Source organism: Falco rusticolus, chromosome 1, assembly GCF_015220075.1.
Source record: "Falco rusticolus isolate bFalRus1 chromosome 1, bFalRus1.pri, whole genome shotgun sequence".
Classification (NCBI taxonomy): domain Eukaryota; kingdom Metazoa; phylum Chordata; class Aves; order Falconiformes; family Falconidae; genus Falco; species Falco rusticolus.
Genome location: NC_051187.1, coordinates 74,159,986 through 74,178,664, shown reverse-complemented (window position 1 = coordinate 74,178,664; position 18,679 = coordinate 74,159,986).

Sequence of the window (18,679 nt, the reverse complement as noted above, 5' to 3'; positions counted from 1 at the left end):
AGGGGCCCACCAACACAGCAGCTGGCCATGGATACAGCCAGGAGGCCCTTGGCCTTCCTGGCCACCTGGGCACGCTGCCGGCTCGTATGCAGATGGCCGTTTTCTGCCCCAGGCCCTTTTCTGCTGGGCAGCTTGGCAGCCGCTCTGCCCCCAGCCTGCAGCGCTGCGTGGGGTTGGTGTGACCCCAGCGCAGGCCCCGGCACTGAGCCTTGTTGAAGCGCACACACTTGGCCTCGGGCCATCGCTCCATTCTGCCCAGGTCCCTCTGCAGAGCCTCCTGCCCTCAAGCAGGGCAACAGTCCTGCCCAGTTTGGTGTCACCTGCAACTTACTGAGTGTGCACTCAGTCCCCTCATCCACCTAATTGATAAAGATACATAACAGAGCGGTCCCCAGTACTGAGCCCTGGGGAACACCACTTGTGACCGGCCATCAGCTGGTTTTAATTCCATTTACTACAACTCTTTGGGCTTGGCTGTCCAGCCAGCTTTTCACCCAGAGTAAAAGAGACCCATCCAAGCCATGAGCAGCCAGTTTCTCCAGGAGAATGCTGTAAGAGACAATGCTATGTCAAGGACTTTCCTAAAGCCCAGGTAGACAACATCCACAGGCTTTCCCTCATCCACTATGCGGTCATCTTGTCACAGAAAAAAATCAGGTCAGCCCAACAGGACCTGCCTTTCATAAGCCCATGCTGGCTGGGCCTGACCTCCCAGTTATCTTGCACGTGCTGCATGGTGCCACTCAAGGCCTGCTCCATAACCTTCCCTAGCACTGAGGTCAGGCTAACAGGCCTGTATTTCCCTGTATTCTATACTTTCTTGCCCTTCTTGTGGGGGTGTCACACTGGCTGACCTCCAGTCTTCTGGGCTTCCCCAGTTTGCCAGGACTGCTGATAAATGATGGAGTGCAGCTTGGTGAGCTCCTCCACCCCTCCTCCTGAGTCTTTATGATTTCCTTCGTGAAGAATGTCCAGCCTTGCTGGACCCCTCTGCCCTTCAGGACTGCCTCCCAAGGGTCTCTGTCAGCCAGGCCCCTAAACAGGCCAAAGTCTGCCCTCCAGAAGTCCAAGGTGGCAGTTCTGCTGACCCCTGCCCTTACTTCTCTGAGAATCAAAACCTCTGTGATTTCATGATCGCCGTGCCCAAGACAGCCTCCAGCCATCACGAAACCCACAAGTCCTTTTCTGTCGCAAAACAACAGGTCCAGCGTAACGCCTTCCCTAGTTGGCCCTCTCACCAGCTGTGTCAGGAAGTCATCTTCCACACACTCCAGGAACCTCCTAGACATCTCTTTGCTCTGTGTGCCTGTGACTGTAGGCAGGCCTCCCAAAGGAATTCAAAGTCGGCACGCATGAGAGACGGTGAGGTGGCCCATGGATGGTTTAGCCCTGCTTTGCCACCCTGTGAGATGGATCGGCTCCCTTGGTGCTGGCCTTTGTGCTTGTAGACGTGACGGTGCTCATGGTGCCTTCATGACACTGATGGGGGGGGCGATGGTGATGGTGTCTATCCCTGTGGTGGGACAGGGCCTCTCCACAGGAAGGCGGGCGTCTGCTCTTGCTGTGCTGCTGAGAGATCAGTGTTCCACAAGAGGCATTTGTGATGGGTGATGAGGGGGGTGCAGAAGGGGACGTGCTGCAGGACACTCCTCCCTCCTGCACCTGCCCTGACTGTGCCTCCAGCTCTCAAGCTGCTGCTCTGCATTGGCTTGTGCCCAGGCCTCCTACGGGTGCAGCAAGCGGAGCATCCATGAGCCCTGCTCCGCGCTCATGGTGCTTGTTCCCTGTGCAGAGGGCTCAGCACTTGGAGACTGTGATGTCCACCTCCCCAGGGGTGGCCCAGGGCAATGCTGTTGGGCTCTCAGGGGTGGGTTTGTCCCAAGTTCATCTGGTGCAACCCCTCTGCTCAATCTGGTGCAATCCCCTCAGGCACCTAGAGCAGGCTGCACAGGACTGTGTCCAGGTGACATTCAAAGGTTGGAGACCCCACAACCTCCCTGGGCAGTCTGTGTGTAGAGCACCCTCAGAGTCAGAATGTGCTTGCTTGTGTTCAGAGGGAAATTCATGCCTTTTCATTTGTGCCCACTGGTTCTCGTGCTGTCAGTGGTCACTGCTGAGAAAGGTCTGGCTCCCTCTCATCCAGCATACACACACAGAGGCACCTTGCCCTTAAAATGGAAGCAGAGCAGAAAACTGCAAGAAGAAAGGGAAAAGGGGTCCGGGGAAGCATTCTGTTTCGGTGCTACTTGCTGACCTCAAAATGCCGCCCCGCTGCCTCTGCATCTGAGGATGGCAGCAACCTGCTACCCGCCCGCCGTGCCCACAGCAAAGTGTTGCACAGACACTCACAGACAGACGGCTGGTTAAACAAACTAATTTATTGTCATGGTTTACATATGTAAGGTCCCAGAGGGGATCAGCTCTTTCCAACAGGATGGGTGGTCCCATGCTGTTACAGGTGATAACGGGATCCTCAGCTGCAGTGGCATCTCCAGCTGGACCGGCGGACATTCCCAACACGCCGGTGATGCTGAGCTCCCCTCGGGCGGTGTCTGTCCGTGCCCAGCTTGCTCAGAGCTGCGGCACGCACTCCCCAGGCAGTCTCTGGGGTGAGCAGATTGTCTGTGCCAGTGTCCACAGTTGTCCCTTCGGGCCCCACCGTTGAGAGATGAGAGGAGATCCTCAGGGTCGCAGGCACGGGTGGAAAAGCCTGTGTCCACCAGGATACAGGTGCAGAGCTGCAGACCTCTGAGGTGGGAACCTTCCTGCTGGGTGCGCCTTGCCATGTACCTGCAAGCAACATCTCTGACAGCAGTGTGGCTCTCTGGCCGTTGGTGGATCTCGGCAGCTGGTCCTCGGGGTGGTGGAGAAAGCACAGTGTGTCTCCCAGCAGCTGCTGCCTCAAGCACACGCACTCCAGCCCCACATGGATGCTGGGCTGCTCTTCTGGCAGCTGCCCCGTGGTGTCCAGCTCCAGGGTGAAAAGAGTGCCCGGGGGGTGGCCACAGGAGCACAGGCAGGCGGTAGGTGATGCTGTTCCGTGCACACTCCAGGTTTCACGGGCACCCTCCTCCCCCAGTGGCTGGGTACTGGCTCTGGCATGAAACTCCTCTTGCACAGTATCTGGCAGACCTTAAGGAGGTCACCCGCCAGCTTCCTTCGGGGCCCTCGCACGTGTCAGGCAGGTCCTGCATTGGCGGTGGGGTGGGCCACAGCCATAGAGCTGACACCGCTGTGTGCACCATGGAGGTCTTCCTCCTCCCTGTCATCCTCCTTTCTGTCCTGGCTCACTGCTGCTGCCAGAGGCAAGCTTCATTTTCCTGACCAGCAAGCTAGCGAGTATCACCAGGGCTCCTGCAAGAGTCCAAAGCGGCCGCTGCTGCAAAGCGGGAAGGAGCATGGCTTCCTCCATGCCGCTGCTCCGGTCACCTCCTGCATCACCCGAGTCGTCTGCTCATCCAGATACGCCTTACGCTGACGCAATCCGCTCGTCCGTGGCCGTATCTCTGCAGTGGAAGGCCCTTCTGCATGGGCTGCAGTGGCCAGTATAGCCAGGATGAGGGCGATTGCCGCAGCCATGGCCTAGAGGAGGTGGGAGAAAAGGGGGCTGAGCAGGGCTGGGTGGGAGGGAGCGCGGGGCTGGGGGAGCGGGTGCAGGAGCCGGCTGGAGCTGGGGGCCGGTAGGAGAGGGGGTGATGGAGGTGCGAGGGAGCAAGGGCAGGGTTTGTGAGCACTGTACCGGCAGGAGCCGCGGGCTGTCCCCATAGAGTCTCCCGAGGCCCCATCCCTGCCACAGGACAGCGTCCCATGGAGCCACGGGCACGCGTCCCATCCCCAAAGCCGCTCTGGGCACCTGCCCCCAGCGGGAGCCCCCAGCAGCTCTGCCGCCAGCCCCGAGGGTGGTACCGTGCCCTGCCCTGAGGGGCTCGCCTCTCGCTCTGGGTTAGAAAGGCCCTGGGCATCTGCCCCGTCCCCGCAACCCAGCCCGGCCTTCCCCCTGCATGCTGCACTCACCGAGCGCCGAAGGCAAACTGCAGTGGGGCTGCCTGGTGATGTCCCTGAAGACAGCTCCCATTGTGACACGTCCTCGGTGATGTCACAGCCGCCCGGACAGCATCACCCACCCAGCAAGCTCCAGCCTTCGTCCCCACCGCCCGACTCAACGGGTCCTGGGCATCGCACCAAGAACAAAGCAGCCTGGCGGGAGCAAGTCCCCAGGGGCTTCTTGACCAAGCGAGCAGACACCCCCCAAAACTGAAATGAAGACGGGGACTGCAGGTGGATGTCCCTGACTTATGTAGAGAGGTGCAAAGTTTTCTGGGCCAGGTGGTCTGACTCGAGCTGTCTTGATAAGAGGAGCTAGGAGCCCTTGGGCAATAGATAAACACTCCTCCTCCCTGTGCTCCTCTCAGATTCCTTCTGGCGGGGCAGGACTGAGCCCTGCAGACACTGACGGTTAAGCCAAATGCGAATTGTGTCCCTGGTGCAGGTGGGAAAGATCCGGCGGCTCCTGTCTCTGGTTACCAAGTTGCCCCTGCAAGGGCAAGCAGAAGGAGCTGGAGAGGCCACTCTGGGGACCGCGTCTCTCCGCTCCCCTGAGATATTTCCATGGTTCAGGACAGCCCTCTGTACAGCGTGCTGCATCTTGCTTCCCAGAAACGTGGCCTGTACTGCATGAGTGCACGCCCTGAGACCCAGACAGCTCAAAAGCTTTCTTTAGCATTGCTGAATATCCACCAAGACCGACATGGGTGCCGTGTTTCTGTCTGTTCAGCATGTGCAGGACTGTACATCTGATGGGCCTCCCGTCCAAAGCCTTCTGGAGGTGAAAAGAGGGAGGGGAATTGTGCCCCAGAGTCCCTTTCTGTGTCAAGTTTCTTGTTGAGCTGATGGGGACTGAGGTCCCAAGTGGAGGGAACCTAGAATCATGGAATCATTTAGGTTGGAAAAGACCCTTGGGATCAACAAGTCCAGCCGTAAACCCGACACTGCCATGTCCACCACTAAACCGTGTCCCCCAAGTGCCACCTCTACACGTCTTGTAAATACCTCCGGGATGGTGACTCAAGCGCTTCCACTGGGCAGCCTGTTCCAATGCTTGAGCACCCTTCCAGTGAAGAAATTTTCCCAACAGCCACTGTCATCCTCCCCCGGCACAACCTGAGGCCATTTCCTCTCATCCTGTTGCTTGTTGCTTGAGACAAGAGACCGACACCAGCTTTGCTACCGCCTCCTTTCCGGTAGTTGTGGAGAGTGAGAAGGTCCCCGCTGAGCCTCCTTTACTCCAGGCTAAACAAACCCCAGTCCCCTCAGCCGCTTCTCGTAAGAATTGTGCTCCGGACCCATCAGCAGCTCCGTTGCCCTCCCCTGGACACGCTCCGCACCTCTGTGTCTTCCTCGTCCTGAGGGGCCCACAGGTGAACACCGTAGTCGAGGCGCAGCCTCACCAGTGCCAAGTACAGGGAGATGGTCGCTGCCCTGGTCCTGCTGGGCACACGGTTTTGGATACAAGCCAGGATGCCCTTGGCCTTCCTGGCCACCTGGGCACGCTGCCGGCTCGTATGCAGATGGCCGTTTTCTGCCCCAGGCCCTTTTCTGCTGGCAGCTTGGCAGCCGCTCTGCCCCCAGCCTGCAGCGCTGCGTGGGGGTTGGTGTGACCCCAGCGCAGGCCCCGGCACTGAGCCTTGTTGAAGCGCACACAACTTGGCCTCGGGACCATCGCTCCATTCTGCCCAGGTCCCTCTGCAGAGCCTCCTGCCCTCAGCAGGGCAACAGTCCTGCCCAGTTTGGTGTCACCTGCAACTTACTGGAGTGTGCACTCAGTCCCCTCATCCACCTACTTGATAAAGATACATAACAGAGCGGTCCCCAGTACTGAGCCCTGGGGAAACACCAACTTGTGACCGGCCATCAGCTGGTTTTAATTCCATTTACTACAACTCTTTGGGCTTGGCTGTCCAGCAGCTTTTCACCCAGAGTAAAAGAGACCCATCCAAGCCATGAGCAGCCAGTTTCTCCAGGAGAATGCTGTAAGAGACCAATGCTAGTCAAGGACTTTCCTAAAGCCCAGGTAGACAACATCCACCAGGCTTTCCCTCATCCACTATGCGGGTCATCTTGTCACAGAAAAAAATCAGGTCAGCCCAACAGGACCTGCCTTTCATAAGCCCATGCTGGCTGGGCCTGACCTCCCAGTTATCTTGCACGTGCTGCATGGTGCCACTCAAGGCCTGCTCCATACCTTCCCTAGCACTGAGGTCAGGCTAACAGGCCTGTATTTCCCTGTATTCTATACTTTCTTGCCCTTCTTGTGGATGGGTGTCACACTGGCTGACCTCCAGTCTTCTGGGGCTTCCCAGTTTGCCAGGACTGCTGATAAATGATGGAGTGCAGCTTGGTGAGCTCCTCCACCCCTCCTCCTGAGTCTTTATGATTTCCTTCGTGAAGAATGTCCAGCCTTGCTGGACCCCTCTGCCCTTCAGGACTGCCTCCCAAGGGTCTCTGTCAGCCAGGCCCCTAAACAGGCCAAAGTCTGCCCTCCGAAGTCCAAGGTGGCAGTTCTGCTGACCCCTGCCCTTACTTCTCTTGAGAATCAAAACCTCTGTGATTTCATGATCGCCGTGCCCAGACAAGCCTCCAGCCATCACGAAACCCACAAGTCCCTTTTCTGTCGCAAAACAACAGGTCCAGCGTACCGGCTCTCCCTAGTTGGCCCTCTCACCAGCTGTGTCAGGAAGTCATCTTCCCACACTCCAGGAACCTCCTAGACATCTCTTTGCTCTGTGTGCCTGTGACGGTAGGCAGGCCTCCCAAAGGAATTCAAAGTCGGCACGCATGAGAGACGGTGAGGTGGCCCATGGATGGTTTAGCCCTGCTTTGCCACCCTGTGAGATGGATCGGCTCCCTTGGTGCTGGCCTTTGTGCTTGTAGACGTGACGGTGCTCATGGTGCCTTCATGACATGATGGGGGGGGCGATGGTGATGGTGTCTATCCCTGTGGTGGGACAGGGCCTCTCCACAGGAAGGCGGGCGTCTGCTCTTGCTGTGCTGCTGAGAGATCAGTGTTCCACAAGAGGCATTTGTGATGGTGATGAGGGGGTGCAGAAGGGGACGTGCTGCAGGACACTCCTCCCTCCTGCAACCTGCCCTGACTGTGCCTCCAGCTCTCAAGCTGCTGCTCTGCATTGGCTTGTGCCCAGGCCTCCTACGGGTGCAGCAAGCGGAGCATCCAGAGCCCTGCTCCGCGCTCATGGTGCTTGTTCCCTGTGCAGAGGGCTCAGCACTTGGAGACTGTGATGTCCACCTCCCCAGGGGTGGCCCCAGGGCAATGCTGTTGGGCTCTCAGGGGTGGGTTGTCCCAAGTTCATCTGGTGCAACCCCTCTGCTCAATCTGGTGCAATCCCCTCAGGCACCTAGAGCAGGCTGCACAGGACTGTGTCCAGGTGACATTCAAAGGTTGGAGACCCCACAACCTCCCTGGGCAGTCTGTGTGTTAGAGCACCCTCAGAGTCAGAATGTGCTTGCTTGTGTTCAGAGGGAAATTCATGCCTTTTCATTTGTGCCCACTGGTTCTCGTGCTGTCAGTGGTCACTGCTGAGAAAGGTCTGGCTCCCTCTCATCCAGCATACACACACAGAGGCACCTTGCCCTTAAAATGGAAGCAGAGCAGAAAACTGCAAGAAGAAAGGGAAAAGGGGTCAGGGGAAGCATTCTGTTTCGGTGCTACTTGCTGACCTCAAAATGCCGCCCCGCTGCCTCTGCATCTGAGGAGGCAGCAACCTGCTACCCGCCCGCGTGCCCCAGCAAAGTGTTGCACAGACACTCACAGACAGACGGCTGGTTTAAAACAAACTAATTTATTGTCATGTTTACATCATGTAAAGGTCCCAGAGGGGATCAGCTCTTTCCAACAGGATGGGTGGGTCCCATGCTGTTACAGGTGATAACGGGATCCTCAGCTGCAGTGGCATCTCCAGCTGGACCGGCGGACATTCCCCACACGCCGGTGATGCTGAGCTCCCCTCGGGCGGTGTCATGTCCGTGCCCAGCTTGCTCAGAGCTGCGGCACGCACTCCCCAGGCAGTCTCTGGGGTGAGCAGATTGTCTGTGCCAGTGTCCACAGTTGTCCCTCGGGCCCCACCGTTGAGAGATGAGAGGAGATCCTCAGGGTCGCAGGCACGGGTGGAAAAGCCTGTGTCCACCAGGATACAGGTGCAGAGCTGCAGACCTCTGAGGTGGGAACCTTCCTGCTGGGTGCGCCTTGCCATGTACCTGCAAAGCAACATCTCGACAGCAGTGTGGCTCTCTGGCCGTTGGTGGATCTCGGCAGCTGGTCCTCGGGGGTGGTGGAGAAAGCACAGTGTGTCTCCCAGCAGCTGCTGCCTCAAGCACACGCACTCCAGCCCCACATGGATGCTGGGCTGCTCTTCTGGCAGCTGCCCCGTGGTGTCCAGCTCCAGGGTGAAAGAGTGCCCGGGGGGTGGCCACAGGAGCACAGGCAGGCGGTAGGTGATGCTGTTCCCGTGCACACTCCAGGTTTCACGGGCACCCTCCTCCCCAGTGGCTGGGTACGGCTCTGGCATGAAACTCCTCTTGCACAGTATCTGGCAGACCTTAAGGAGGTCACCCGCCAGCTCCTTCGGGGCCTCGCACGTGTCAGGCAGGTCCTGCATTGGCGGTGGGGTGGGCACAGCCATAGAGCTGACACCGCTGTGTGCACCATGGAGGTCTTCCTCCTCCCTGTCATCCTCCTTTCTGTCCTGCTCACTGCGGCTGCCAGAGGCAAGCTTCATTTTCCTGACCAGCAAGCTAGCGAGTATCACCAGGGCTCCTGCAAGAGTCCAAAGCGGCCGCTGCTGCAAAGCGGGAAGGAGCATGGCTTCCTCCATGCCGCTGCTCCGGTCAACCTCCTGCATCACCCGAGTCGTCTGCTCATCCAGATACGCCTTACGCTGACGCATCCGCTCGTCCGTGGCCGTTATCTCTGCAGTGGAGGCCCTTCTGCATGGGCTGCGTGGCCAGTATAGCCAGGATGAGGGCGATTGCCGCAGCCATGGCCTAGAGGAGGTGGGAGAAAAGGGGGCTGAGCAGGGCTGGGTGGGAGGGAGCGCGGGGCTGGGGGAGCGGGGCAGGAGCGGCTGGAGCTGGGGGCCGGTAGGAGAGGGGGGTGATGGAGGTGCGAGGGAGCAAGGGCAGGGTTTGTGAGCACTGTACCGGCGGGAGCTGCGGGCTGTCCTCATAGAGTCTCCCGAGGCCCCATCCCTGCCACAGGACAGCGTCCCATGGAGCCACGGGCACGCGTCCCATCCCCAAAGCCGCTCTGGGCACCTGCCCCCAGCGGGAGCCCCCAGCAGCTCTGCCGCAGCCCCGAGGGCGGTACCGTGCCCTGCCCTGAGGGGCTCGCCTCTCGCTCTGGGTTAGAAAGGCCCCTGGGCATCTGCCCCGTCCCGCACCCAGCCCGGCCTTCCCCCTGCATGCTGCACTCACCGAGCGCCGAAGGCAAACTGCAGTGGGGCTGCCTGGTGATGTCCCTGAAGACAGCTCCCATTGTGACACGTCCTCGGTGATGTCACAGCCGCCCGGACAGCATCACCCACCCAGCAAGCTCCAGCCTTCGTCCCCACCGCCCGACTCAACGGGTCCTGGGCATCGCACCAAGAACAAAGCAGCCTGGCGGGAGCAAGTCCCCAGGGGCTTCTTGACCAAGCGAGCAGACACCCCCCAAAACTGAAATGAAGACGGGGACTGCAGGTGGATGTCCCTGACTTATGTAGAGAGGTGCAAAGTTTTCTGGGCCAGGTGGTCTGACTTCGAGCTGTCTTGATAAGAGGAGCTAGGAGCCCTTGGGCAATAGATAAAACTCCTCCTCCCTGTGCTCCTCTCAGATTCCTTCTGGCGGGGCAGGACTGAGCCCTGCAGACACTGACGGTTAAGCCAAATGCGAATTGTGTCCCTGGTGCAGGTGGGAAAGATCCGGCGGCTCCTGTCTCTGGTTACCAAGTTGCCCCCTGCAAGGGCAAGCGAAGGAGCTGGAGAGGCCACTCTGGGGACCGCGTCTCTCCGCTCCCCTGAGATATTTCCATGGTTCAGGACAGCCCTCTGTACAGCATGCTGCATCGTGCTTCCCAGAAACGTGGCCTGTACTGCATGAGTGCACGCCCTGAGACCCAGACAGCTCAAAAGCTTTCTTTAGCATTGCTGAATATCCACCAAGACCGACATGGGTGCCGTGTTTCTGTCTGTTCAGCATGTGCAGGACTGTACATCTGATGGGCCTCCCGTCCAAAGCCTTCTGGAGGTGAAAAGAGGGAGGGAATTGTGCCCCAGAGTCCCTTTCTGTGTCAGTTTCTTGTTGAGCTGATGGGGACCTGAGGTCCCAAGTGGAGGGAACCTAGAATCATGGAATCATTTAGGTTGGAAAAGACCCTTGGGATCACAAGTCCAGCCGTAAACCCGACACTGCCATGTCCACCACTAAACCGTGTCCCCAAGTGCCACCTCTACACGTCTTGTAAATACCTCCGGGATGGTGACTCAAGCGCTTCCACTGGGCAGCCTGTTCCAATGCTTGAGCACCCTTCAGTGAAGAAATTTTCCCCAACAGCCACTGTCATCCTCCCCCGGCACAACCTGCGGCCATTTCCTCTCATCCTGTTGCTTGTTGCTTGAGACAAGAGACCGACACCAGCTTTGCTACCGCCTCCTTTCCGGTAGTTGTGGAGAGTGAGAAGGTCCCCGCTGAGCCTCCTTTACTCCAGGCCTAAACAACCCCAGTCCCCCTCAGCGCTTCTCGTAAGAATTGTGCTCCGGACCCATCAGCAGCTCCGTTGCCCTCCCCTGGACACGCTCCAGCACCTCTGTGTCTTCCTCGTCCTGAGGGGCCCACAGGTGAACACCGTAGTCGAGGCGCAGCCTCACCAGTGCCAAGTACAGGGAGATGGTCGCTGCCCTGGTCCTGCTGGGCACACGGTTTTGGATACAAGCCAGGATGCCCTTGGCCTTCCTGGCCACCTGGGCACGCTGCCGGCTCGTATGCAGATGGCCGTTTTCTGCCCCAGGCCCTTTTCTGCTGGGCAGCTTGGCAGCCGCTCTGCCCCAGCCTGCAGCGCTGCGTGGGGTTGGTGTGACCCCAGCGCAGGCCCCGGCACTGAGCCTTGTTGAAGCGCACACACTTGGCCTCGGGCCATCGCTCCATTCTGCCCAGGTCCCTCTGCAGAGCCTCCTGCCCTCAAGCAGGGCAACAGTCCTGCCCAGTTTGGTGTCACCTGCAACTTACTGAGTGTGCACTCAGTCCCCTCATCCACCTAATTGATAAAGATACATAACAGAGCGGTCCCCAGTACTGAGCCCTGGGGAACACCACTTGTGACCGGCCATCAGCTGGTTTTAATTCCATTTACTACAACTCTTTGGGCTTGGCTGTCCAGCCAGCTTTTCACCCAGAGTAAAAGAGACCCATCCAAGCCATGAGCAGCCAGTTTCTCCAGGAGAATGCTGTAAGAGACAATGCTATGTCAAGGACTTTCCTAAAGCCCAGGTAGACAACATCCACAGGCTTTCCCTCATCCACTATGCGGGTCATCTTGTCACAGAAAAAAATCAGGTCAGCCCAACAGGACCTGCCTTTCATAAGCCCATGCTGGCTGGGCCTGACCTCCCAGTTATCTTGCACGTGCTGCATGGTGCCACTCAAGGCCTGCTCCATAACCTTCCCTAGCACTGAGGTCAGGCTAACAGGCCTGTATTTCCCTGTATTCTATACTTTCTTGCCCTTCTTGTGGATGGGTGTCACACTGGCTGACCTCCAGTCTTCTGGGGCTTCCCCAGTTTGCCAGGACTGCTGATAAATGATGGAGTGCAGCTTGGTGAGCTCCTCCACCCCTCCTCCTGAGTCTTTATGATTTCCTTCGTGAAGAATGTCCAGCCTTGCTGGACCCCTCTGCCCTTCAGGACTGCCTCCCAAGGGTCTCTGTCAGCCAGGCCCCTAAACAGGCCAAAGTCTGCCCTCCAGAAGTCCAAGGTGGCAGTTCTGCTGACCCCTGCCCTTACTTCTCTGAGAATCAAAACCTCTGTGATTTTCATGATCGCCGTGCCCAAGACAGCCTCCAGCCATCACGAAACCCACAAGTCCTTTTCTGTCGCAAAACAACAGGTCCAGCGTAACGCCTTCCCTAGTTGGCCCTCTCACCAGCTGTGTCAGGAAGTCATCTTCCACACACTCCAGGAACCTCCTAGACATCTCTTTGCTCTGTGTGCCTGTGACTGTAGGCAGGCCTCCCAAAGGAATTCAAAGTCGGCACGCATGAGAGACGGTGAGGTGGCCCATGGATGGTTTAGCCCTGCTTTGCCACCCTGTGAGATGGATCGGCTCCCTTGGTGCTGGCCTTTGTGCTTGTAGACGTGACGGTGCTCATGGTGCCTTCATGACACTGATGGGGGGGGCGATGGTGATGGTGTCTATCCCTGTGGTGGGACAGGGCCTCTCCACAGGAAGGCGGGCGTCTGCTCTTGCTGTGCTGCTGAGAGATCAGTGTTCCACAAGAGGCATTTGTGATGGGTGATGAGGGGGTGCAGAAGGGGTACGTGCTGCAGGACACTCCTCCCTCCTGCACCTGCCCTGACTGTGCCTCCAGCTCTCAAGCTGCTGCTCTGCATTGGCTTGTGCCCAGGCCTCCTACGGGTGCAGCAAGCGGAGCATCCAGAGCCCTGCTCCGCGCTCATGGTGCTTGTTCCCTGTGCAGAGGGCTCAGCACTTGGAGACTGTGATGTCCACCTCCCCAGGGGTGGCCCCAGGGCAATGCTGTTGGGCTCTCAGGGGTGGGTTTGTCCCAAGTTCATCTGGTGCAACCCCTCTGCTCAATCTGGTGCAATCCCCTCAGGCACCTAGAGCAGGCTGCACAGGACTGTGTCCAGGTGACATTCAAAGGTTGGAGACCCCACAACCTCCCTGGGCAGTCTGTGTGTTAGAGCACCCTCAGAGTCAGAATGTGCTTGCTTGTGTTCAGAGGGAAATTCATGCCTTTTCATTTGTGCCCACTGGTTCTCGTGCTGTCAGTGGTCACTGCTGAGAAAGGTCTGGCTCCCTCTCATCCAGCATACACACACAGAGGCACCTTGCCCTTAAAATGGAAGCAGAGCAGAAAACTGCAAGAAGAAAGGGAAAAGGGGTCAGGGGAAGCATTCTGTTTCGGTGCTACTTGCTGACCTCAAAATGCCGCCCCGCTGCCTCTGCATCTGAGGAGGCAGCAACCTGCTACCCGCCCGCGTGCCCCAGCAAAGTGTTTGCACAGACACTCACAGACAGACGGCTGGTTAAAACAAACTAATTTATTGTCATGTTACATCATGTAAAGGTCCCAGAGGGGATCAGCTCTTTCCAACAGGATGGGTGGTCCCATGCTGTTACAGGTGATAACGGGATCCTCAGCTGCAGTGGCATCTCCAGCTGGACCGGCGGACATTCCCCACACGCCGGTGATGCTGAGCTCCCCTCGGGCGGTGTCATGTCCGTGCCCAGCTTGCTCAGAGCTGCGGCACGCACTCCCCAGGCAGTCTCTGGGGTGAGCAGATTGTCTGTGCCAGTGTCCACAGTTGTCCCTCGGGCCCCACCGTTGAGAGATGAGAGGAGATCCTCAGGGTCGCAGGCACGGGTGGAAAAGCCTGTGTCCACCAGGATACAGGTGCAGAGCTGCAGACCTCTGAGGTGGGAACCTTCCTGCTGGGTGCGCCTTGCCATGTACCTGCAAAGCAACATCTCGACAGCAGTGTGGCTCTCTGGCCGTTGGTGGATCTCGGCAGCTGGTCCTCGGGGTGGTGGAGAAAGCACAGTGTGTCTCCCAGCAGCTGCTGCCTCAAGCACACGCACTCCAGCCCCACATGGATGCGGGGCTGCTCTTCTGGCAGCTGCCCCGTGGTGTCCAGCTCCAGGGTGAAAGAGTGCCCGGGGGGTGGCCACAGGAGCACAGGCAGGCGGTAGGTGATGCTGTTCCCGTGCACACTCCAGGTTTCACGGGCACCCTCCTCCCAGTGGCTGGGTACGGCTCTGGCATGAAACTCCTCTTGCACAGTATCTGGCAGACCTTAAGGAGGTCACCCGCCAGCTCCTTCGGGGCCTCGCACGTGTCAGGCAGGTCCTGCATTGGCGGTGGGGTGGGCACAGCCATAGAGCTGACACCGCTGTGTGCACCATGGAGGTCTTCCTCCTCCCTGTCATCCTCCTTTCTGTCCTGCTCACTGCTGCTGCCAGAGGCAAGCTTCATTTTCCTGACCAGCAAGCTAGCGAGTATCACCAGGGCTCCTGCAAGAGTCCAAAGCGGCCGCTGCTGCAAAGCGGGAAGGAGCATGGCTTCCTCCATGCCGCTGCTCCGGTCAACCTCCTGCATCACCCGAGTCGTCTGCTCATCCAGATACGCCTTACGCTGACGCATCCGCTCGTCCGTGGCCGTATCTCTGCAGTGGAGGCCCTTCTGCATGGGCTGCGTGGCCAGTATAGCCAGGATGAGGGCGATTGCCGCAGCCATGGCCTAGAGGAGGTGGGAGAAAAGGGGGCTGAGCAGGGCTGGGTGGGAGGGAGCGCGGGGCTGGGGGAGCGGGGCAGGAGCCGGCTGGAGCTGGGGGCCGGTAGGAGAGGGGGTGATGGAGGTGCGAGGGAGCAAGGGCAGGGTTTGTGAGCACTGTACCGGCGGGAGCCGCGGGCTGTCCCCATAGAGTCTCCCGAGGCCCCATCCCTGCCACAGGACAGCGTCCCATGGAGCCACGGGCACGCGTCCCATCCCCAAAGCCGCTCTGGGCACCTGCCCCCAGCGGGAGCCCCCAGCAGCTCTGCCCCAGCCCCGAGGGTGGTACTGTGCCCTGCCCTGAGGGGCTCGCCTCTCGCTCTGGGTTAGAAAGGCCCTGGGCATCTGCCCCGTCCCGCACCCAGCCCGGCCTTCCCCCTGCATGCTGCACTTACCGAGCGCCGAAGGCAAACTGCAGTGGGGCTGCCTGGTGATGTCCCTGAAGACAGCTCCCATTGTGACACGTCCTCGGTGATGTCACAGCCGCCTGGACAGCATCACCCACCCAGCAAGCTCCAGCCTTCGTCCCCACCGCCCGACTCAACGGGTCCTGGGCATCGCACCAAGAACAAAGCAGCCTGGCGGGAGCAAGTCCCCAGGGGCTTCTTGACCAAGCGAGCAGACACCCCCCAAAACTGAAATGAAGACGGGGACTGCAGGTGGATGTCCCTGACTTATGTAGAGAGGTGCAAAGTTTTCTGGGCCAGGTGGTCTGACTTCGAGCTGTCTTGATAAGAGGAGCTAGGAGCCCTTGGGCAATAGATAAAACTCCTCCTCTCTGTGCTCCTCTCGGATTCCTTCTGGCGGGGCAGGACTGAGCCCTGCAGACACTGACGGTTAAGCCAAATGCGAATTGTGTCCCTGGTGCAGGTGGGAAAGATCCGGCGGCTCCTGTCTCTGGTTACCAAGTTGCCCCCTGCAAGGGCAAGCGAAGGAGCTGGAGAGGCCACTCTGGGGACCGCGTCTCTCCGCTCCCCTGAGATATTTCCATGGTTCAGGACAGCCCTCTGTACAGCGTGCTGCATCTTGCTTCCCAGAAACGTGGCCTGTACTGCATGAGTGCACGCCCTGAGACCCAGACAGCTCAAAAGCTTTCTTTAGCATTGCTGAATATCCACCAAGACCAACATGGGTGCCGTGTTTCTGTCTGTTCAGCATGTGCAGGACTGTACATCTGATGGGCCTCCCGTCCAAAGCCTTCTGGAGGTGAAAAGAGGGAGGGAATTGTGCCCCAGAGTCCCTTTCTGTGTCAAGTTTCTCGTTGAGCTGATGGGGACCTGAGGTCCCAAGTGGAGGGAACCTAGAATCATGGAATCATTTAGGTTGGAAAAGACCCTTGGGATCAACAAGTCCAGCCGTAAACCCGACACTGCCATGTCCACCACTAAACCGTGTCCCCAAGTGCCACCTCTACACGTCTTGTAAATACCTCCGGGATGGTGACTCAAGCGCTTCCACTGGGCAGCCTGTTCCAATGCTTGAGCACCCTTCCAGTGAAGAAATTTTCCCCAACAGCCACTGTCATCCTCCCCCGGCACAACCTGAGGCCATTTCCTCTCATCCTGTTGCTTGTTGCTTGAGACAAGAGACCGACACCAGCTTTGCTACAGCCTCCTTTCCGGTAGTTGTGGAGAGTGAGAAGGTCCCCGCTGAGCCTCCTTTACTCCAGGCTAAACAACCCCAGTCCCCTCAGCCGCTTCTCGTAAGAATTGTGCTCCGGACCCATCAGCAGCTCCGTTGCCCTCCCCTGGACACGCTCCAGCACCTCTGTGTCTTCCTCGTCCTGAGGGGCCCACAGGTGAACACCGTAGTCGAGGCGCAGCCTCACCAGTGCCAAGTACAGGGAGATGGTCGCTGCCCTGGTCCTGCTGGGCACACGGTTTTGGATACAAGCCAGGATGCCCTTGGCCTTCCTGGCCACCTGGGCACGCTGCCGGCTCGTATGCAGATGGCCGTTTTCTGCCCCAGGCCCTTTTCTGCTGGGCAGCTTGGCAGCCGCTCTGCCCCCAGCCTGCAGCGCTGCGTGGGGTTGGTGTGACCCCAGCGCAGGCCCCGGCACTGAGCCTTGTTGAAGCGCACACACTTGGCCTCGGGCCATCGCTCCATTCTGCCCAGGTCCCTCTGCAGAGCCTCCTGCCCTCAAGCAGGGCAACAGTCCTGCCCAGTTTGGTGTCACCTGCAACTTACTGAGTGTGCACTCAGTCCCCTCATCCACCTAATTGATAAAGATACATAACAGAGCGGTCCCCAGTACTGAGCCCTGGGGAACACCACTTGTGACCGGCCATCAGCTGGTTTTAATTCCATTTACTACAACTCTTTGGGCTTGGCTGTCCAGCCAGCTTTTCACCCAGAGTAAAAGAGACCCATCCAAGCCATGAGCAGCCAGTTTCTCCAGGAGAATGCTGTAAGAGACAATGCTATGTCAAGGACTTTCCTAAAGCCCAGGTAGACAACATCCACAGGCTTTCCCTCATCCACTATGCGGGTCATCTTGTCACAGAAAAAAATCAGGTCAGCCCAACAGGACCTGCCTTTCATAAGCCCATGCTGGCTGGGCCTGACCTCCCAGTTATCTTGCACGTGCTGCATGGTGCCACTCAAGGCCTGCTCCATAACCTTCCCTAGCACTGAGGTCAGGCTAACAGGCCTGTATTTCCCTGTATTCTATACTTTCTTGCCCTTCTTGTGGATGGGTGTCACACTGGCTGACCTCCAGTCTTCTGGGGCTTCCCCAGTTTGCCAGGACTGCTGATAAATGATGGAGTGCAGCTTGGTGAGCTCCTCCACCCCTCCTCCTGAGTCTTTATGATTTCCTTCGTGAAGAATGTCCAGCCTTGCTGGACCCCTCTGCCCTTCAGGACTGCCTCCCAAGGGTCTCTGTCAGCCAGGCCCCTAAACAGGCCAAAGTCTGCCCTCCAGAAGTCCAAGGTGGCAGTTCTGCTGACCCCTGCCCTTACTTCTCTGAGAATCAAAACCTCTGTGATTTCATGATCGCCGTGCCCAAGACAGCCTCCAGCCATCACGAAACCCACAAGTCCTTTTCTGTCGCAAAACAACAGGTCCAGCGTAACGCCTTCCCTAGTTGGCCCTCTCACCAGCTGTGTCAGGAAGTCATCTTCCACACACTCCAGGAACCTCCTAGACATCTCTTTGCTCTGTGTGCCTGTGACTGTAGGCAGGCCTCCCAAAGGAATTCAAAGTCGGCACGCATGAGAGACGGTGAGGTGGCCCATGGATGGTTTAGCCCTGCTTTGCCACCCTGTGAGATGGATCGGCTCCCTTGGTGCTGGCCTTTGTGCTTGTAGACGTGACGGTGCTCATGGTGCCTTCATGACACTGATGGGGGGGGCGATGGTGATGGTGTCTATCCCTGTGGTGGGACAGGGCCTCTCCACAGGAAGGCGGGCGTCTGCTCTTGCTGTGCTGCTGAGAGATCAGTGTTCCACAAGAGGCATTTGTGATGGGTGATGAGGGGGTGCAGAAGGGGACGTGCTGCAGGACACTCCTCCCTCCTGCACCTGCCCTGACTGTGCCTCCAGCTCTCAAGCTGCTGCTCTGCATTGGCTTGTGCCCAGGCCTCCTACGGGTGCAGCAAGCGGAGCATCCAGAGCCCTGCTCCGCGCTCATGGTGCTTGTTCCCTGTGCAGAGGGCTCAGCACTTGGAGACTGTGATGTCCACCTCCCCAGGGGTGGCCCCAGGGCAATGCTGTTGGGCTCTCAGGGGTGGGTTTGTCCCAAGTTCATCTGGTGCAACCCCTCTGCTCAATCTGGTGCAATCCCCTCAGGCACCTAGAGCAGGCTGCACAGGACTGTGTCCAGGTGACATTCAAAGGTTGGAGACCCCACAACCTCCCTGGGCAGTCTGTGTGTTAGAGCACCCTCAGAGTCAGAATGTGCTTGCTTGTGTTCAGAGGGAAATTCATGCCTTTTCATTTGTGCCCACTGGTTCTCGTGCTGTCAGTGGTCACTGCTGAGAAAGGTCTGGCTCCCTCTCATCCAGCATACACACACAGAGGCACCTTGCCCTTAAAATGGAAGCAGAGCAGAAAACTGCAAGAAGAAAGGGAAAAGGGGTCAGGGGAAGCATTCTGTTTCGGTGCTACTTGCTGACCTCAAAATGC